Source organism: Mustela nivalis (genome assembly GCF_964662115.1).
Source record: "Mustela nivalis genome assembly, chromosome: 4".
NCBI classification, from domain to species: domain Eukaryota; kingdom Metazoa; phylum Chordata; class Mammalia; order Carnivora; family Mustelidae; genus Mustela; species Mustela nivalis.
Window position 1 is genome coordinate 159669524 of NC_139023.1, and position 23047 is coordinate 159692570.

Here is a 23047-nt window from a genome sequence, read left to right on the forward strand (position 1 = left end):
GATGGCATCTTCCAATTTGGTCAGTTGATGGGAGTTGCATTTTAGTTAATCCTCCTAAAATCAGGAGATATATTTAGGAGACATATCTCCTGATATATCCTTCAGAGGAACAGCTCCTTGAAGATAATAGATATTCAAACATGTTCATTGAACATATACACTATGAAAGAAGTTGTCAACTGAATTATCTGGTAGGGTTATAAATGATATTTATTAGTTTAATTTCAGCCTATAAATTAAAACTGTGGAAATAGCACTGAAGAAATTGTTTATTTGCTGCATCTGGAGGCAATGAGGAAGGACATATATGTGTACCCTTATGAACACAATATCCAAGGAATGACTAAACATAGGACTTAATTTATGATGATAAAACTAAGAAATAATGACCAACATCCTGACCACAGAGAATTTTGTTCCCATAAAACTTACAACTTAACATTTTGGAATTTTACATAATAAACCATATTTGATGATTGGGGATGCATGTTTAAACAGTGCCTAACTAGAAATAAAAATAGTACAGCATCATGGATAAAAATTGCAATAATCCCTTAAAAAGTAAAGATTGTTTTATATATATATATATATATATATATATATATATATATACATATATATATATACACTTTATTTGGCCATCATAATAGATCTAAGTAGTCAGTTCAAAGACTTTAATTCCCATTTTACAGATAAAGAGTTTAAATGACTTAAGTCAAATGATCTTCAGGATCTGCAATGTATTCCCTAAGTCACTGAGGTAGAAGAGGGTTTGGTATGAGAAATAAAATAATTCAAATATTTTATTGTGGGAGAAATATATGATGGCTTCAACTGTCTCAAAGAAGAAGCCTATTCTAAAAATATGAGAGGATAGGAATTAGGTACCAGGCAAGGGATGCTTCCAGTTTTGGTGGATGAGCATGTAGCAGACCAGTCCTCCACTAGTGATATCTTAATAAGCTAAAGAGGGAAAAAAAAAACCCACAAAACAAAGCAAACAAACAAACAAACAAAAAAAAATCTACACTAAAAATATGAGAGGAAAAGTTTGAGGTGAGAGGAGAGGACTCAGAATAATTATGGAAAACAATAGAAGGAGAGTTAAGGACAGGTTAAAAGATTGGTTGGAAGGCACATATTGCTTGAAGCACTGGGTGTGGTGCATAAACAATGAATTTTGGAACACTGAAAAAAATAAAATTAAAAAAATTAATAAAAATAGCTAAGGTTACAAATTATAGAAATAATTAGATGTACAACAGCTTCATATTACAGAATGTGTTAGGTTTTCTAGTTTTCTGAAATGGAAGTAAAGTTTGTTACCATTACCATGCTATCTCATGATAAAGTCCAAGAACTATGATACTAGAATTATAATTTCTAGAATTATAGCAGAATTTATCAATATGGAGATGTAGCATGGTGCATTACCAAAGGTAATTCTAAGGGTAGTAACATGTCAATTTCAAATCTCAGAGGTTACAAACATATTGTAGTTTATTTGAAATCCAATCAGCAACAAGGGGCTCTGCTCCACACAGCCATTCAGAGACACAAGATGAAGGGGGGGGGGGTCTTCCATTTTCTATATTAAGTTGCAGTGTTACTACGGAAACCAACATCCTGCTGGAAGAGGGAGGAAGAGAAACAGTGGAGAATTTATGGGGCCAAACTGGAAATGATAACATCACATCCTTGGAACTCCATTGGCCAAATTCAGTCACATGGACCCATGTAGCAGTAAGGGAGGCTGGGACAAGAATCTAGCTATAAGACCCAGACAAAAGGAAAATGGGTTTGAGGAAGAACTATGCTATGCAGCTTTTCCGTGTTTGTTAGATCAAAAGTCATTAGATATCAAAGATGAGTAAGACCAAAAGGTGATAGCTGAGCAGCAATGAAGTCAAAAGAAATAGAAGTGAAAAAAGCAATAGTTTTAAAACCATCTTTGGTGAACTAGCAGTTTTCTCACTTATGAAATACATGGAGTATATGAAACATATCCTTGAAATAGGTGGAAGGTAACAAGGTCATTTCATAGAGAGTGAGATTTCAGGTACTATAGATGGTTAAGAGATTGAAGATGCCCGGTGAGTGCAGTGAGCAAAGGTTTCTTGATATTTCAGTAAAAGGAGTGAGAGAGGGTTCAGGAGAATTTGCCCGTTTATTCAACAAATATTTAGAATTGTTTGTGCTCCAGGCTTTGTACAAGTTCTCGGGGGATGGGAAATTGACTAGTAGAATTGTGGAGAAAATTACTCTGAACATTAAGTGGAGCAACACAAAAGGGGAGAATATAGAGTTGGGTATTATATGTATATATACACATGGAAATAATATACACATATAGTATATACACATAATATATACACAAATAGCATGCACACATACATTTATACGTATATAATAGATGCTATTCTATTTTCATCATATATATTTATTTAAATATGATCTCCCTGATATGAGGAAGTGGAGATGCAACATGCGGGGTTAAGGGGTAGGAGAAGAATAAATGAAACAAGATGGGATTGGGAGGGAGACAAACCATAAGTGACTCTTAATCTCACAAAACAAACTGAGGGTTGCTGGAGGGAGGGGGTGGGGTTATGGACATTGGGGAGGGTATATGCTATGGTGAGTGCTATGAAGTGTATAAATCTGGCGATTCACAGACCTGTACCCCTAGGGATAAAAATATATGTTTATAAAAAAATTTTTTTTAAAGTAAAAAAAAATGTGATCTATTAAAGGGTTTTGAGAATAGCTGAAGCAACAAGAACTAGAGTAGAGGTCCAGCATCCCAGAGAGAAAGGGACGACACAGAGGGGAGCTTGGCATTTCCCTCAACATTCTCCTCCAGGCACTTGGCAATTCTTAGGTTTCAACGGACTTTAAGAAGCTGAGCAGAGGTCTCAGTAGTTTCACAAGTACTAAAGGCAAAAATTGGAATTAAGTGTCCCCCAAGAAGGAGGGGAGTCTAATAAACTCCCAAGTATTATTTGGGACCTGTGTAAGAATGCCCTGTGTTAGGAGAAGCAAACAAAAAATACTTCAGCCTTTACAGAGATTGAAAACTAGCTTCTGATCGACTTAGTCCCAGATTGTTCAAAGATGATCTACTTTGATACTAACTACCTGCCAGAAGAAAAGGTGCAGTTTGATATGTCCACTCAGTTAAATACTAGACAGCAATGAAAGGGTACCATCTGCCACATTCAGATTCATGCAAAAGTATCACCAACATATTTTGAAAAAAAGTCAGGCTCTATGATTCTACTGAAATGCATTCCCAAACATGCAAAACTCAGCTATGCTTTTAGATATCATATAATGGTTTCCTTTGGGAAGAAAGAAATTTGTAAGGACCTATGACTGAGTCTTCCAGAGTAATGTTAGTGTTACATTTCTTAATAGAGATGGTATTGTAAGGGATATATGCCTTGAGTGTATTGGGGATAGTATTCTGTGGGATATATGCTTATGCATATTATACTGCTATAAAATTTTAAAGTATGTATTTAAAAATACACAAAAATATCAACAATTTAAAATGGTTTGTTGGAAGCTTTCTTAAGTTTTTTTTAAAACTTTTTTTTTTTTTACTGCTACAGTCTTATTTATACAATAAAAGCTGCATTTGAAAAATAGGCTGTTATGAAATCTGCATTCTTTAAAAAAAAAACATTTCTAGGAACCACTACACAATTTAGTCTGTTATGATAAAGGTTTTCACTAAAGTAAATTATTACAAGTATATGTCACTGGAAATTTGTGTACTTCATCTGGATTTATTCCTGGAAGGAACTTAATGATTTAACCTGTCCTTAAGATTAACATCTCTATAAAACAAATAATAACTACAAGAAAGAGTTATATTAAATTCTGTCAACATTTTCCATCTGTTGAAATTCCTATAAATCATTTTGTAACTGCAGTATAAGGAAATTAAATGTGTATTTTATTTTTCTTGGAAAAGCACTTTTAACCCTGAAGCAAGGTAATAAAAGACAAGAGAAAGAGTAAGAAAAAAAAAAGACTAAAAATTCTAGCAGCTCATAATAATATTTGAGATTTGAAATTTTATAAAATCTACTATACTATTTCCATAGATAGTAATTTTTTTTATTGGATACACCATGGGATGAAAACTGGAATAATTACAATAATTGGTTTATAACACATTCTTATTAGCCCACACATAACACAATTAAAATAAATGAAGGTTAAGATTTAGTTAGTTAATTATTCATTTTTAATAATTTGTCAGTACTTGAAAAACCACTACCCAAAACAAAATCTACAACCTTTAGTAATAACCTGTATCTCACTAGTATCCAACTAATGGGCACATCTGCCATGCTGCCCAATCTAAATTGAGCTTTGTCTTGAATTCTGTGTTCGTCATTACTTACCTTTTCTTTTTGTAATAATCCTACTGTATTTTCATATGGTTCTATGTACATATTGTTATATAACAAACTACCCTAAAACCTTAATGATTTAAAACAGCAATAATAATAATAATAATAGTGGTGCCTGAGTGGCTCAGTGGATTAAAGCCTCTGCTTCCGGCTCGGGTCATGATCCCAGGATTCTGGGATCAAGCCCCACATTAGGCTCTCTCCTCCACGGGCAGCCTGCTTCCTCCTCTCTCTCTCTGCCTGCCTCTCTGCCTACTTGTGATCTCTGTCAAATAAATAAATAAAATCTTTAAAAATAATAATAATAACAATAACTATTAATAATAATAATAATAACAACAACTATTATTATTATTATTATTATTATTGATTATTTCTCACCACTCTGTAGGTTAAGAATTTAGACAGGGTACAGTTGGTCTCTATCCCTTGATGTCTCTGGAGTTTCTGCTGAACTAACTCAAATGGTTAGGGGCTGACCAGAAGTAATCAAGTAATATCTGCCTGTCTGCCTCTCTCTCTCTCTCTCTCATTAGTTTCGCCTTCTTCACAGCATGGGAGACTTAGCGTGCGCAGACTTCTATCATGGTGGCTTAGAATTCCAGGGGGCCAGCCCAAAAGCTGTGAGTTCTCTTAAAGGCTAGGCCTACAAACTGCTTAACATCAGCCCATTGGCCAGGCCACCAAAATACAAGAGAAAGGGAAATAGGTCTCCCTCTTGATCGAAAGAGTGTATACAATTTTGTATCACTCTTACTGTGCTGCACATTTCCACACATATTCTAGAATCATTTCAAAATTACAAAAGAACTCTAGGGATTTTATTGAAACTTTACAGATCAATTTTTGGATAACTGATATGTTTAAAATATTGTTTTCCTACCTAAGGTTTCATCTATCTCTTAATTTGTTTAGTAATTATTTTATTATATCTAAAAAATATACTTTTTTCTGTAGACATTTCCCATATCTTTTGGATTCATTGTTAATTTCTTGGCACTGTTGTAAATTACCCTATTTTAAGTATTTTAGTTACTTTTTTCATTATTTCTTGCCTTTTCTAAATGTTTATGCAGTTGTTTCAGCAACATTATTATTTCTTTTTAATTTTATTTTGTTATGTTAGTCACCATAAAACACATCATTAGTTTTTGACAGCATTAAATATACTTTTAAAATCTGGCATTGAATGATATTGTAATGAATTTTTTTTTCATTTTCTCTTTGTTACTTTTTCATATCTGCCCTCTCTCTCCTCACTTTCCGGAATGCCAATGAAGTGGATGTTACTATTTTTCTCTTTCTGTTATACTCCCACAGGGGCTGAGGTTCTACGTGTTAGTGTATTTTCTTAGGATTATTTTGCCTGAATAATTTCAATGATCTGTCTTCAAATGTATGGGCTCTTTCCTCTGTTTTCTTCATTCCACTCTTCCAAAGAGCTTCTGCTCTTCATCTTTTAGGGTTTCTTTTCTTTTTAAATTTCAGTTACCATATTTTTCAGTTCTAAAATTGCCATTTGTTCCTTCTTTGTGTCTTCTATTTCTTACTGGGACTTGCTTTTATTGCTGTGAAGCTATTTTTGTTTGTTTGTTTATTTGTTTCCGGCTTGTTAATAATTGCTTGTTTATGCATTTTTTTAAGATGTTATTTATTTATTTGACAGACAGAGATCTCAAGCAGGCAGAGAGGCAGGCAGAGAGAGAGGAGGAAGCAGGCTTCCTGCCGAGCAGAGAGCCCGACACGGGGCTCGATTCCAGGAACCTGGGATCACGACCCAAGCACTAGGCAGAGGCCCCTAACCCACTGAGCCACCCAGGTGCCCCTGTTTATACATCTTTATAATGACTGTTTTAAAACATTTGTCAGATAATTCTATAATCCCTGTCATCTTAATGCTGTCATCAATACTGTGGTTTGTTTTTATATGTTTTTTTTTTTTTGGCTTGGGGGATTTTGTTTTGTTTTGTTTATTCAGCTCAAGATATCCCTCATTCTTGGTATGATAGGTGATTTCTTATTAAAACTTGGGCTTTGGGATATTTTTTTGTTTGTTTGTTTGTTTCTTTTTTTTTATTGTGTTATGTTAGTCACCATAAAATACATCATTAATTTTTGATGCAGTGTTCCAAGATTCATTGTTTATGTACCAGACCCAGTGCTCCATGCAATAGGCACCCTCCATAATACCCACCACCAGGCTCACATAACCCCCAACTCTCCTCTCCTCGAAAACCCTGATTGTTTTTCAGAGTCCACAGTCTCTCATGGTTCACCTTATTCTCCAATTTGCCCCAATTCACTTTTCCTTTCCTTCTCCTTATGTCTTCCCTGTTATTCCTCATGTTGCACAATTGAGTGAAATCATATAATTGACTTTCTCTGCTTGACTTATTTTGAAGCAACATATTACTTAAGCTTTCTGTTTTAGCTGGCTTCTTCTGATACCACCCAGACAGTGGAAGGGGGACATTGCCTCATTACCTCCTAGCGCAGGCAGAAATCTACATTCTCTACTCAGTCTTCACTGACTCCTAAAAGTCAGCCTGTTTCACTGACACCTAAAGGTCCTAGAAGTTGTGTTTTCTTTCCACCATTCAGACTTTTATTGTATTTATTACATATATTCCATATAGAGTTTTTAGTTGTATTTCATGAGGGGAATTGGGGAAAGTACCTCCATTCCATTTTCCTGATTAAATTGCTTTTAAAAGTTTTTTTTTTCTATTTTATCTAAGCTATTGATTTTTTTTTAAAGATTTTGTTTATTTATTTGACACAGAGAGAAAGCACAAGCAGGGGAAGCAGTGGGCAGAGGGAGAAGCAGGTTCCCTTGCTCAGCAGGGAGCTCCATGCTGGGCTCCATCTCAGGACTCTGGGAAGGCCTGTTGAATTTTTTGAAATAATGTTTTTCTACTACTTTACTATTATCCTTTTAATAGTCCAATGATCTGCTGTGATGTCATTTCTCTCATTCCTAATATTGGCAATTTCTACTTTCTTGTTACACTTGATATATTTTGGTGAACTTTTATCATTTTAATTTTTCCTTTCAAATAATCAAATTATGGCTTTGTTAATTCCTTCATTGGTTTTCTATGTGTCACTTTATTTTTCCTTATATTTACAAATTTAAATTTAATTTATTTTTTAAATTTAAATCATTAATTTTTCATTATTCAAATAAATCATTGATTTCAAACTTCTTACATAAACATTGGAAGCTGTATATTTCCTAGTCCTGTCCAACAAATTTTTATCTCTTGTATTTATCTATCCTTCAGTTAAAAGTATCTCCAAATTTCAAGGCTGCTTTCATTAATTCATGAGATTTTGAATTTTGCTCCTTAACTTCCAAATATTTCAAGCTTTCCAAGATATTAAATTTTTTAAAGATTTTATTCATTTATTTAAGAAAAAGAGTGAGAGCATGAGCAGAAGAGGCAGGCAGAGGGAGTGGGAGAAGCAGATTCCCTGCTGAGCATGGAGCTACATGCAGGGTTAGATTCCAGGATCCTGAGATCATGCCCTAAGCTAAAGGCAGATGCTTAACTGAGCCATGCAGTTGCCCAAAGAGATCACATTTTAATGCAATTTTAATATGTTTCTGCTGTGTGCTGGAAAATATTTTGTAATATTTCAACCTTTTGAAATATATGAAACACATTGATTAGCATATTATCCACCTTGGTGAAAGATCCAAGTACTCTTAAAAATGATATCTTTTCTGTGGTTATGAACATAGTATTCTTTATTAATTAGGCCACACCAGCTGTCTTGTTGATAGTGTTGTTAAATCTTCTGTAACTATACTGTTAATCTTTTTCTTGGTTATTCTATCAATGACTGTGTATTTACCTATGTCTCCCTTAATGTATATCAGTCTCTGTTTCAAATTGTATTACTAGGTGTATAACATTTGAGATGATTATGTCTTCAGGATGAATATCCCTCTTTATTTCCAGCTGTATATCCCACTGTAAAAAAAAAAATCAACTTTTCTCAGATATTTATAGAGCCATGTTAACTTTTTAAATAAAGAGCATTTATGTAGTGTGTCTTTTTACATTCATTTTTATCTTTAAAGTAACATTTAACATACATTTTGAAGGATATAAACTGGATTTTTCAGAATCCTTCTGGAAAGTTTTCTCTATTTGATCTTTGCAATTTATGGATTTGCTTTTCAATTCATTCCTCATGGGGCGCCTGGTTGGCTCAGCTGGGTCCTGGGATCAAGCCTTGCATAGGGATCCCTGTTCAGGGGTGGTTGCTTCTCCCTCACCCTCAACTGCCACTCCCCATGCTTGTGTTATCTCTTTTTCTCTGTCAAATAAATAAATAAATAAAATCTTAAAAAAAAATGTTTTGTTCCTTAATACTATTCACCATATTTTATTTTATATTTCAACTATCACATTTTTTAATACTTAGTATTTTCTTGGTTCCTTATTTATTTGACAGACAGAGATCACAAGTAGGCAGAGAGGCAGGCGGGGTGGGGGGGGGCGGAACAGGCTCCCCGATGAGCAGAGAGCCCGATGTAGGGCCCGATCTCAGGACCCTGAGATCATGACCTGAGCCGAAGGCAGAGGCTTTAACCCAATGAGCCACCCAGATGCCCGGCTTGGTTCCTATTTTTAAACGTTTCCTTGTTCTGGTTTCATATTTGGAATATCTTCCCTTATACCATGTGTTTATTTGTAACTATTAATATTATTATGTTTAGCCCCTCTTTTCTAATATTTCTGCCTAGGTTGGAAACTGTAATCCAGTATATTGGTTTTGTTTGGAAATATTTGTGTTCCCTAATGTGCTGTTTTTGGTCTCATTTTTACATGACACAATGGTTTACACTATTAAACAATGCGTATGGAGAAGGGCAGCGCTATGTTGTCAGCTGGAAAAAGTTAGGGGGTGGGGAGTTGATGAATATTCCACCAGGTGAGAAATGGAAGATACCAGAAAACCAGTCAGTTAGTCCCACCCACAGACAGCTCTCGGGTCACATCTTCACCTTTTGCCCCCAGAAAAGCTATATTAAAAGATAAACTTCTTAGATGCTGCTTCCTTTGTGGATTTCAAGGGGAGAGCATGAAATAGCCACAGCCAGAGATTAGTCTCATTTCCCTGGCTTTACACTGTATAGGGGTTCTTTCTTGTCCTGACTTTATTCCTGAGGCCACCAGGACTAGTCCCACTTCCTGTAGTTATGCTGCCGACACTGTGTTCGAGAGACAAAGAGACAGAGAAGTAAAATAACACATTAAACATCTCTTTTGCCCTCTCACAGACTAACCAAATTGCCTCCTATTTGTTCCAAACAACAGCCCCACACTGAAGTGTGGAAGAGAACGCACCCCGACGTGCACATTCTCCAGGGGATCCTGCACATTTTCTGAAGTTCTTCTGGGACTAAGGAAAAAGACAGCTGTACCACATCAACAAGTTGTTTGAAATCACTGGATTTTGTTTTAATGTAAGGAAGATATGCATGTATTCTTTTTTCATTAAATTTACTTGGAGTTAGATGATTCCATTGAATGGGTCCTTCAAAACCTCTTTTTAGAATAAAACCCATTTGTATCAGACTAGCTTCATTTCTTCCTTTTGGCTTTTCCATTTCATGTTTTAAGAAGAAAGCAGAGGTGTAAACCAAACCCTTCATGTGCTTTTCGTTGCAAGACATTGTTGCACAAAGTTGCTGATAGGGGGTTATCTGAAGTCATTTGAGTCAATGGGAAATTCACCATCTGAATTTAGAGGACTCAAATGGAAGTTCTACAGTGGTACTATCTCCAGTTGCAACAAAATAAAGAAATGCCTGGATCAGTTCAAAAGGCTACGTCTGGCAAATAACAGTATAAAAAGTGTTTAACATCATTCATCAGTAGGAGCTTCAAATTAAAACAGTGAGATACTACTACACCTATAGGAATAGCCAGAATGCTGATAGCACCAAATGTTGGCAAGGATGTGGAACAACAGGAACTCTCATTCACTGCTGGAAAAATGCTGGGAAAGCAAAATGGTGCAGTCACTTTGAAAGGAAGTGTGATATAACAGATTTTAACATATCCAGCAATTGTACTCCTTGATACTTACCCAAAGGAATGAAAACTTATGTTCACACCAAAACCGGAACATGGGTATTTATGTCAGTTTTATTCATAATTGTCAAAACTTCAAAGCAAACAAGATGTACTTTAGTGAGTGGATAGACAAACAAACTGGTACACATAGAAAATAGAATTTTATTTAGTGCTAAAAAGAAATGCACGATCAAGCATGAAAAGATATGGAAGATCCTTAAATGCATATTACCAAGTGAAAAAAAAGCCTATATGAGGAAGGTTATATACTGTGAGATTCCAACTACATGACATTCTGGGAAGGGGCTAACTTTGGAGACAGTAAAGGGATCAACGATTGCTGGGGTTGGGGAGGTGAGGACTGAATCCAAGGTGCAAAGAGGATTTTTAGGCAGTGAAATACACTGTATGGTATATAATGGAGGGCACATGCCATTACACATTTGTCCAACCTAGAGAATAGGTGACACTAAGAGTGATCCCTAAGACAAACGTTGAACTTTGAGTGATAATGGTGCAAAAATGTAGGTTCATGAAGTATACAAATGTACCACTCTGGTGGGAGATAGTGCCAGTGGAGAGACTGGGCATGTGAATGGAGGCCATATTTGGGAAATCTCTGTACTTTCTGTACTCAAATGCTCTATGAACCTAAAACCACTGTAGAGAATACAAACTATATTTAAAAAAAAAAAGTTTTGTATTCTCTGACCATGGGAATGGACCACAAAGAAACAAGGGAATGACGGGTATGCATTGCAGCTGAGCAGATTATTCCAAATGCTTGGTCTTCCCCTCTAATTGCGTGCATTTTCTTCTGTATAATTGATATCTTTATACAATTTTTTGGTTTTATATATAGACAGTTAAAAGAGAAAAAGATAGTCTCAAGTCTAAATATTGCTTGTAATTGATTATTTACAAGCTGATTTTTCTTTCTTTTCTTTTCTTTTCTTTTTTTTTTAGGATTTTATTTATTTACTTGTTAGACTGAGAGAGAGACAGCATGAGCAAGCACAGGCAGACAGAGCAGCAGGCAGAGGCAGAGGGAGAAGCAGGCTTCCTGCCAAGCTAGGAGCATGATGTGGGACTCAATCCCAGGACACTGGGATCATGACCTGAGCTGGAGGCAGCTGCTTAACCAACTGAGCCACCCAGGCATCCCACAGCTGATTTTTCAATATTGTCTTTAACTTTAGCTTCTAATACTTAACTTTGCTTTCCTTCTATTCCAGTTAAAGCCCAAAGGTTTTATCAAGAGCACCAATGAAATATCCTATGTTCAGAATTTAATTATAATACTTTGGATAAGAAGTTGAGATTACTGAAAAACATATTTTTAAAGTTTTTAGTCCAATTGCTTTTTATTATTCTTGACACTAATTTGCATGAAAAATCAAGATCAAGTTTAATAATAGTCATAAGATATAGGTTGCAAAGAGAAGCTAAAATATTCCATTAAACATTTGGTTTTTAACCAGGAGCACACAGGAGTATTTTTTAAAGCAACCCAGTGAATAGAAGATATTTGCCAATGATATAATATAAGGAATTAAGATCCAAAATTAAAGAATTCATCCAAGTCAATGAAAAACAAACTGTCCCATTAAAAAGTGGGCAGAGGACCTGAATGGACACTTAATTCGAACAAAACATACAGATGACCAACAGACTCATGAAAAGATGTTAAATATCACTGATCTGGGGATCAGGGTAATGCTGACTTCATAAAAAGAATATGGAAGTTTTTCTTCTGCTTCAATTTTTTGAAACAGCTTCAGGAGAATAGGTGTTACTTTTTTGAAAGTTTGGAGAATTCCCCAGGGAATCCGTCAGGTCCAGGGCTCTTGTTTTTTGAGAGGTTTTTGGTCACTGCTTCAATCTCGTTACTAGATATAGGACTATTCAGGTTGTCAGTTTCTTCCTGGTTCAATTTTGGGAGTTTATAGTTTTCCAGGAATGCATCCATTTCATCTAGGTTGCTTAACTTATTGGCATATAACTTTTGATAATAACTTCTGGTGATTGTTTCTATTTCCTTGGTGTTAGTTGTGATCTCTCCCTTTTCATTCATAATTTTATTAATTTGAGCTTTCTCTCTTTTCTTTTGGATTGGTGTGGCCAATGGTTTATTGGTCTTATTGATTCTTTCAAAAAACCAGCCTCTAGTTTCATTGATATGTTCTATTGTATCTCTGGTTTCTATCTCATTGATCTCTGCTCTAATCTTGATGATTTCCCTTCTTGTGTGTGGAGTTGTCTTAATTTGTTGTTGATTCTCCAGTTCTTTAAGGTGTAGAGGCAGCTAGTGTGTTCTGGATTTTTCAATTTTTTTGAGGGCTATGTATTTCCCCCTTAGGACTGCCTTTGCTATATGCCATAGGTTTTGGACCAAAGTGTCTTCATTCTCATTGGTTTCCATGAATTGTTTCAGTTCTTCTTTGCTCTCCTGGTTGATCCAAGCATTCCTAAGCAAGGTGGTCTTTAGCCTCCAGGTGTTTGAGTTCCTTTCAAACTTTTCCTTGTGATTGAACTCCAGTTTCAAAGCATTGTGATCTGAGAATATGCAGGGAATAATCTCAGCCTTTTGGTATCGGTTGCGGTTGTGACCCAGTATGTGGTCTATTCTGGAGAAGGTTCCATGTGTACTTGAGAAGAATGAGTATTCTGTTGTTTTAGGGTGGAATGTTCTGTATATTTCTATGAGGTCCATCTGGTCCAATGTGTCATTCAATGCTCTTGTTTTCTTTTATTGATTTTCTGCTTGGGTGATTTGTCTATTTCTGAGAGAGGCATGTTAAGATCTCCTACTATTAATGTATTCATATCAATATGACTCTTTATCTTGATTAATAGTTTTCTTATATAATTGGCTGCTCCCATATTGGGGGCCTATATATTTACAATTGTTAGATCATCTTGGTGGGTAGTCCCTTTAAGAATTATGTAGTGTCCTTCTGTATCTCTGACTACAGTCTTTAGTTTAAAATCTATCTGATATGATAGATTTTATCTGATATGAGAATCGCTACCCTGGTCTTCTTTTGAGGCCCATTGGCATGAAAGATGCTTCTCCATCTCTTCACTTTCAGTCTGGGTGTATCCTCAGGTTCAAAATGGGTCTCTTGTAGACAGCATATGGATGGGTCCTGTTGTTTTACCAAAAAAAAAAAAAAATAATAAATAATAATCACTGATCTCCAGGGAAATGCAAATCAAAATGACAATGAGACAAAACCTTACAGCTGTCACAATGGTTATTATCAAAAACAAGAAATAACAAGGGTTTGCAAGGGTGTGGAGAAGAGTGCACTGGTTTTGGGAATGCAAACCGGTGCAGCCACTGTGGAAACAGTATGAAGCTTCTTCAAAAAGTTAAAGAGAGAACTAACAAACTGAGGGTTTTGGAGGGGTCAGGGGTGGGGGGTTGGTTGAGCCTGGTGGTGGGTAGTGTGAAGGTCAGGTATTGCATGGAGCACTGGGTGTGGTGCATTAACCATGAAGGCTGATTTCATTCACTGAAAAGAAATAAAATAAAATAAATTGGAAAAAAAGAGAGAGAGAGAGAGAGAGAACTATCCTACAACCCAGCAATTCCACTTTAAGATATTTATCTGAGAAATGAAAACACAAATTTGAAAAGATATGTGTATCCCTATATTCATTACAGCTTTCTTTACCACTGCCAATATATGGAAGCAACCTAAATGTTCACCAGTAGATGGATAGATACAGATGTGATATACATATATACATCAGTGCTACTCAGCCATTCAAAGAAAGAAGAATGCCGTCTAACATTTGTGTCAACATGGGTGACCTGAAGGGTATATGCCAAGGAATGTAAGTCAGACAAAGACAAATACTGAATGATTTGACTTATGTCTAGAGTAAAACACACAACAAATGAACAAACAAAACAAAACACAAACAGATTCATAGACACAGAGAACAAACTGGTAGTTGCCACAGGGAAGAGGAGGTTGGGGAGGGGTGAAATAATTAAGTAAAGGGGATTAAAAGGGGCAAACTCCTACTTATAAAATAAATAAGTCATGGGGATTGATGGACAGCATAGGGAATATAGTCAACAATAATCACTTTGGATTGTGACAGGTGATATAAAAATTTTGAGTCATATGTTGTAGCCCTAAAACTAATATAACATGCCAATTATAATTCAATCAAAATTACATATGAAAAATGCTCTCATTATTGAGTTTTAGGAAATGAAAAAAATTATTCCATATAACTTTATTGTTATTTATTTCACTCCAAGCAGAACTGATTACAAATAAAATCATTATAGGGGTAAGAGAGAAAAAAATGTGATAATTTATATGTACCATAGTGAACATAAAAGATCACTTCAGTGAGCCTATGAGTGATTCTATTGGGAAAAAAATAGGTTCAGATTCTCAAATAATCAATTGAGATAGAAACATTTATAACTAATGGCTCTGCAGTGATATAAAATGTAAGCAATGCCAGTTAGTGTAAAAGCTTTGTTGCTTTCAGATTTAAATTCCCTCAGTAGAAAATTTAAATGTTATGATGTACATTTAAAAAATCCTTTAGGTAATGTTAAAACAGATGAAAATACCTATTTTATTTGTTCAGTGTTGATATAAGGTCTTAGCTTGAGAAGGAGCCATTACTTGGTTTCTCAATTCATGATGCACAGCTCACTTAAAAATAACTACTCCATTACTGTGACACATGATAAAGTTAGGGGGAAAAAAAGTGGGGCAGATGCCCTGATTTGAACATATGCATTGTTCCCTGCTGGGGTTTGTGACCAGAGCATGGATTAGGCCAAGGCGCCAAGGGTCTATGTATGTGAGATACCTTAGGAATAGCAGCGTGAGAGCCCAGGAGAAAGGCAGAGACATATCCCAGATTTAATCTGAGAGCAATACCGGCATGAAAACTTCTTTCAAGATTTCAGAGGCAGAAGAGCTGTACTCCTTCTGAGCCACTGACTTTTATTTATTTGGTTGGTTGGCTTTGCTCTGTTTACATGGTTTTATTATCCTTCTAGACAGTAAATGTGTGCTTATTTTATGGACACTATAAATCTAGAATCAATCCTGTTTACTTCTCATTTATTTACTTTTTTGGTTGTTTGTAGTTTGGAACGAAGCTTGGAGCTCATACTTACCATAGTTTTATATTTCCCTGGCCTCATTTAACCAATGGCTTTACAACTTCTAGAACTTTCTTGCTTTTCTGTTTTCTGGTCTTTACTGTTTCTTTTTCTTTTGTTATATGTTTCTAAATCTCTTCAATTTGTATTTGCATACGTTTGTGTATATTTAATGAAAGGTGGTACATATAAACATATAAAGGGGCTCATTAAAAAAAAAAAAAAAGCTTTATTTCAGTCTAGCCTCAATAAACCTGAGAATCATGACTTCATACATGCTATTGTTGAACCTCATGTCTCCCTACAATGCCTTTGTCCCCCTTTTCTTTTTTTTTTCTTCTTCTTTTTATTTTTTTTTAAGATTGTATTTACTTATTTGACAGAAAGAGAGATCAGAAGTAGGCAGAGAGGCAGGCAGAGAGAGAGGGAAGCAGGCTCCCCACTGAGCAGAGAGCCTGACGCTGGTCTCGATCCCAGGACACTGAGATCATGACCTGAGCTGAAGGCAGAGGCTTAACCCACTGAGCCAACCAGGTGTCCCTCTTTTATAGTCTTGATAAACCACCTATAGTTTAAGATTCGAATGGCACCTCTTTGAGAAACTTCTTGTACCCTCCCTTGATAAGCATTTCCTCTGCTCCCTCATGCTGGTGTTTTAGCAACACACCTCTATTTTGGCAATTACTTTATATTGGTATTTATTGATTTTAGTCTTTAAAAGCTGTGAGTCATTGGAGAGCAGGGAGTTTAATCTTTCCATTCCCAGTGGCAACACAGTAAATGAGGGGTTTGTATATGTTTGAATTAAAGAAAAAAAGAAAGCAACCAGGTAAGTGTAGACAGTACAATGAATAAATCCAGAATTCTGGTGGAAGAACTTTGTTAAACAAAGACTTTTTGAGGACTTTCATTTTCTAGGCTCTATGGCAATGACTAGTCACAGGAACGGGGATGAAAACCCAAAGTGATTTTCAGAAGGAGTGGGCAGTCAGGGGGCCTATTTTTCTGACTATAACATTAGATAAATTTCCACTGGAAATACTGTATAAAAGAAATTGTCAACTATGCTCAAATAAATTATGATAAAAATAAATAGTACACTAAAAACAAACAAAAATAAATTGTAGCTGGAAATAAAATGGAATTTCTATACTTATACTGTGATATTTAATGTGCCTCTTTGTGCAAAATAGTTTTTCTGCAAGCAGTGTGGTTTTGTAGAAGGAATTAAAAACTTGGATTCAGAATAGTTGGGTTTGAGTCCCTATTCCAACACTTACCAGATGTGTGAGGTAGAGAAAAATCACTTCTTTCATTTTTGTCTTGGTTTCTCATCTGTGAAATGAGGATGATGATTCTTCCCATGGATTTGTTATAAGGACTAAGTGAAAGTGAAGTCATGTATACACACTCACACACACACACACACACACACACGTATAAATCATATCGTGTGCTACAAATGTAAACTTTTAGTATTATTCTATGATATTCTCATTTTTAAAAATCATCAAATGGCCAATCAGCTGTAACTCATAGTTTCTAATAAGTTTGTGGATTCAGTGCGTATTGATTTCCCCAAATCATCAATTCAGGATCATTGCACAGGGCGGCCTCAGATCGAAGACAGTGTTTGATTCAACCCAGAAGTTCTGCTTGAGATTCAGACTTAATGTAACAGGAGAAATCTAATAGAAATAAGGAGCCAAGTTCTAAAACCACTTGTAGAGGCTGAGGGGATACCACCCCAAAATGCGCCACCTTAGCATGAAGTTTATTCTGTGCTGAGGGCAACTGATAATTCCTGTGAGGCTCAAGAGAAAGTTGTGCTTCTCCCTTAATTACAGAGAAAAATTTTAATTGAGGGGGGCTCTTTCCCAGAATAAGAGTTATTAGCAGAGGTAAATTTATTTGAGTGGCCCATTTGTGTGGCAGAGCAAACATCTAGCTACCAAACATCTGCTCTTTTTCTTAACACCCTGTGAAGTGCATTCTTTTCTCTGATGTCTCACATCCCTTTCTCCTTGTTTCAGACTGAAATTTATACCTCATTTTGCCTGACTGTCTTTGCAATTTCCTGTGTTGGATTCCATGTACATATACTATTAAATCTGATTTTCTCATGTTAATCTGTCTCATGTCCATTTGACTCTTAGTCCAGCTGGAAGGACCCTTGAAGGGTATTGGAATTCTTGATCCCTGACACATTTCAGAGGAAAAATAAAAAAATACAAGAAAAACACAAGAAAAATGCAGTCTCATCAATGAAATATGTACATATAATTTGTAATTTTTCTCAGGTTCCTACTCAAAGCTGTGTGAAGCAGTGGTCCACACAGAGGGGGCCTCACTTCTGACAAATCCAAGGACAGAGTCATCCTTTTAGACAATGGGTGTCTCTTTTTGTTGTTGTTTTTGTTTTGTATTTTCATACTGCCTTTACGTGTTTCCTAGAAAACCCTCTTTGGAAACCGGCAAGTCAAGAATTGTTAATTCCATTGCATGGATGAGGAAATTTAAAGATGTCCAAAGAGTTGAAATTACTTGCTAAGTCTAAAAAGCCAGCTATTGGTAGAGTTAGGGGTCTGTCTCTGCTTTTATCCCTTTATGTTTTCTACTTTCCTCATATAATATTACTTTAGAAAAAAATTCCTTATTCTCTCCTGTACATTTCTATTGAATTTTCTCTTGATTTCCCAGGTTTCCCATCTGATACTTCAGCTCTCCACTGAATCTGCTCAGTTCCACCATTAGCAAGTGGAGCTAAAGGAGTCTCTGCCTAGAATTGACTTCTGTAGACTCCATTCCAATTATAGCTACATGTCCCAAGAGACACACAAATCTCTGTGAGCTATTTCACAGAATTTAGAAAGCCAAATTGATGACACACATTGACTTACAGGGGAAAAATGCTATGTGCTGAGTCACAACAGTTGGCCTGTAATTCAGGAGTTTTTGCTATGAAAAATACAATAATCTTTGCAATTCAGAGGCTGAGACTATTTTTCCTCAAGAGTTACTAGGACATCAGGAGACCATTATCTACAGTCAGAGTGTCACCACTACATTTTTCACTTAGATATATTCCTGAACTTCCTTGCTACTTTCCCCAACAGGATTGAACACCATGGATTTCAACACTGAACTGATGCAGAGGGTTGATAAGGCTAAGAAAGCAACTTCAGATACGGTTCTTTGCTAAAATGAAGATAGAAATAACTCTAATTTAAAACAAGGTTCTAAAATGCTAGGAATAAAGTAGATAAAATTATCAGCTTAAAAATATGTTCACCATCAAAGAAGTACAGTGAAACAAAGGGTCAAAAGCATTATTTGTCTGGAGAATGAGCAAGGATAAAAGCAATCTTAATGTGAATGAGTATGTGGAGCCGCAGGTATTATCTGGAACTGTTTCAAACAGAAAATAAACATAGTAAAATGGTAATAGGCTATTCAACCCTAAAAAAAGTGAAATTCTGATCCATTCTACAACATCATGAACCTTGGAAACAATATGTTATATGAAATAAGCCAATTACATAACAGAAAAGATATTATATGATCTCATTTACATCAAGTGCCGAGAATAGGCAAGTGTATATGGACAGAAGGTTAAATAGAGGTTGTCAGGGGCTGGGGAAGGACATAATGAAAAGATATTTAATGGGGACAAAATTTCTGGTTAGGGTGATAAACAAGTTCTGAAAATGCATAGTAATGATGGTTGTATAGCATTATGATCGTACTTAATGCCACTGAACTTTAAACTTGAAAATGGTTAAGATGGTAGTTTTTTGTTATGTATATTTCCCCAAAAAACACACCACATTCACAAATAACCAGATTTTTTTAAAATTTTTATTGTGTTATGTTGATCACCAGAAAATACATCATTATTTTTTTAAATTAACATATAATGTATTATTTGCCCCAGGGTGCAGGTCTGTGAATCATCAGGCTTACAAACTTCACAGCACTCACCATAGCACATACCTTTCCCAGTGTCCATAACCCAGCCACTTTATCCCCACTCCCCAGCAACCCTCAGTTTGTTTTGCGAGATTTAAGAATCTCTTATGGATTGTCTCCCTGATCCCATCTTGTAAATAACCAGATTTTTTTTAATAACCAGATCTTTTTTTAAAGATATTTATTTATTTATTTTTCAGAGACAGAGAGCACGCACAGGCAGGGGGGAGTGGCAGGCAGAGGGAGAGGCAAGGAATCTGCAGAGCAAGGAGCTTAGCCTGGGACTCCATCCCAGGACCCTGCGATCATAATTTGAGCCAAAGGCAGATGCTTAACTGACTGAGCCACCCAGAAGTCCCAACCAAATTTTAAAAATAAGTAAAGGATCTCAATAGACATATTTTCCAAAGAAGACATTTAAACACCTATATCTGTTGGTATATGAAAAAGTGCTCAACTTCACTAATCATCAGAGAAACACAAATCAAAACCACAATGAAATAGCACTTCACACCTGTTAGGATGGTTATTATAAAAAAAAGACCAGAGATGACAAGAGTTTAGGGACGGTGTTGAGAAAGGGAACACTTGTGCTCTGTTGGTGGGAATTTAAAGTGATAACAGTCACTACGGAAAATGGCTTGGAAATCCTTCAAAAATTAAAAATTGAATTACCATCTGACCCAGCAATTCCACTTCTGGGTATTTATTCAAAGTAATTGAAATCAGGGGTGTCTGAGGAATGCTACACATATGGAGGGGAGCGGGTGTCTGGAAGAATTATCTGTAATCCCATATACATTGTAGCACTATTCACAATCCCCAAAATGTAGAAACAATGTAAATGTCATTTACATTTGACAGATTTTTTTAATAAGATTTATTTATTTTGGAGAGAGAGAGAGAGAAAGTGTGTGTGTGTGTGTGTGTGTGTGTGTGTGTGTGTGTGCGCACCATGGGGGTTGGGGACAGAGGGAAAAAATCTTCAAGCAGGCTCTCCTCTCAGTGCGGAGCCCCATGTGGGGCTGATCTCAAGACATTTGGATGGTGACCTGAACTGAAATCAAGGGTCAGATGCTTAAACTGACTGAATCATCCAGGTACCCTTGGATGATGGATTTTTAAAAATGTGATGTATATCCATATAATGAAGTGTTACTCAATCTTAAAGAAGGAGGAATATCCTGTCATACATAACAACTTGTGTGAACTTGCAAGACATTGTGCTAAATGAAATAAGCCAGTCACAGAAGGACAGATATTGCATGAATCCATCTATATGAAGTATCTGAAGTAAGCAAACTCACAGAAGGAAAGCACAGAATTAGAACTGGTTTCCAGGGGCTAGGAAGGAGAAGGGCGGTGTTGCTAATCAATGGACATAAAATTTCAGTTATGCAAGGTAAACAAACTCTGGAGATCTGCTATACAACATTGTGTTTATAGGTAACAATGTTGCATTTATACTTTAAAATCTGTTAGGAGGTACATTTCAAGTCAAGTGTTCTCACCATAATAGGTTTTTTTTTTTTAATTTATAAAAAAAAAGTTTGGATTTCAACATTAGGTATGAGAAAGAAAAGAGTTAAATTTCATCAAGAAGATGCCTTCACAATAAATAACATACCATAATTTTCTTCTGCTTGGGGATTTAGCTCCTATTACAGTCTTACTTAATTAGCATGATAATAATAGTAATATTTTACTACTGATGAGGCACAAAGCAGACGGCCTGGGGCTAGTTGCTAAGCAGTGTCTAAAGTTGTCATTGGCAAGGGAAGATCTTTTTCTGGAAGGAGCAGAAAAGACAAGGCAAATTCAGGAGCAGATATGCCAAGACGGTTGCAGGTTTTGTTGGTGGAGGCCATCGCATGATGAATCAGGAAGGCCTGAAGAGGTAGATCTCAGTATCACCAACAAGGTATTCCACTCCTGATGTGACCTTGGTAGACAATTTTAGCTTAAAAGAAAAGAGAATCTTGGGCAGAGAAGAATATGCAAGGTTTACTCATGGCACAAGCTATTTGCAAATTACACTCGAAATGCTAGTTGTACTGAAGCTCTTTAGCTGAAGAGATAGATTCTGTCATCAAAGATAAAAAATGTAAGAATATCACAGGTCAGGATACAACTTTTTTTTTTAAGATTTTATTTATTTGATAGAGAGAGATCGAAGTAAGCAAAGAGACAGGTGGGGGGTTGGTAAGCAGGTTCCCCATTGAGCAGAGAGTCCGATGTGGGGCTTGATGCCAGGACCCTGAGACCATGACCTAAGCTGAAGGCAGAGGCTCAACCCACTGAGCCACCCAGGCACCCCAGGATACAACTTTTAAAACACAAGGGTGAGTCACCTAGAAAATAGCAACACATCACCTATGAAAATAATTGTATCTGTGAAAAACGGGGAGCATAATGTTCAAGCGGCTGAGGAAGATTGCACTTTTGAAAAATAGTTACTTTGAGAAGCACTGGTGAAGTTTAGACAGAAGTTGCTTTGCTAATTAAATTTTAGAAGTAAAATTCTGGAAACAAAAGGCAAAAATAGTTCATTAGTGGCCTTTATAAAACAGAAGTGAGATAAGAAAGAAGAGATTCTTATTAAGCAAATATGAGGAATAATTATAAAATTCCTTAAAATTAGCAAAAAGGAGCATTTGAAGTATAAAAGATAAAATAAGTCTAAAAGACTTATGAGTGGCATACCACTCATAGAGTACCTGAATAAGACCATAAGTTAATCTATTATTCTAAAGCAGAGAAGGTAAAAATAACTAATTTTTAGAGCAGGCTTGGTGGCATATCTGAGGTACTTAAATATCATATTGTGGAATTCCTACAAAGTGGGTAAGTGGCGGATCTAATTTGGAAACAGGACTGTGAAATCAACGTCTTTGCTTTAAATTGTCTAAATTGTTCTACAGTTCAACTCAGTAGGAGACTCTGTAGGGTTTGGGTTCAAAGTCTTAGGATAAGAGAATCATTTCCCCATCATTGTCCTCCAGTTGTCTGTCCTTATAAGGAGCTGTGCAGCCTCCACATCAGACACCTAGTGCCATCATTTCAAAATTTACAGAAACATTCTTCTTAATAGCCTATGTTTTATTTCTAGCTCGGGTCGTGTGGCTAGTTAAGATTCATAGGTTAAAGATTTCCATTTTACCAATATTAAAAATGAGACAGGGACAGAAATTAAAACAAAAACCATGAAACAAAGGAAGAAGACAACACAGGAAAGATCTATAGGTTTGTCATAAGAAAAATCGTGGTCTCATGGGAAATAGGGATTTATTTCTGGGTTAGTGCAAGGTTGTCCAAAACCTAACCTCATAGATAAAGCTAGAGTTTTTAATGTGCTCTTGAGTAAACTCCCATGTGGAAAGAAAGACTGCTATAACAGGAGAGATTTGGCAGATGGA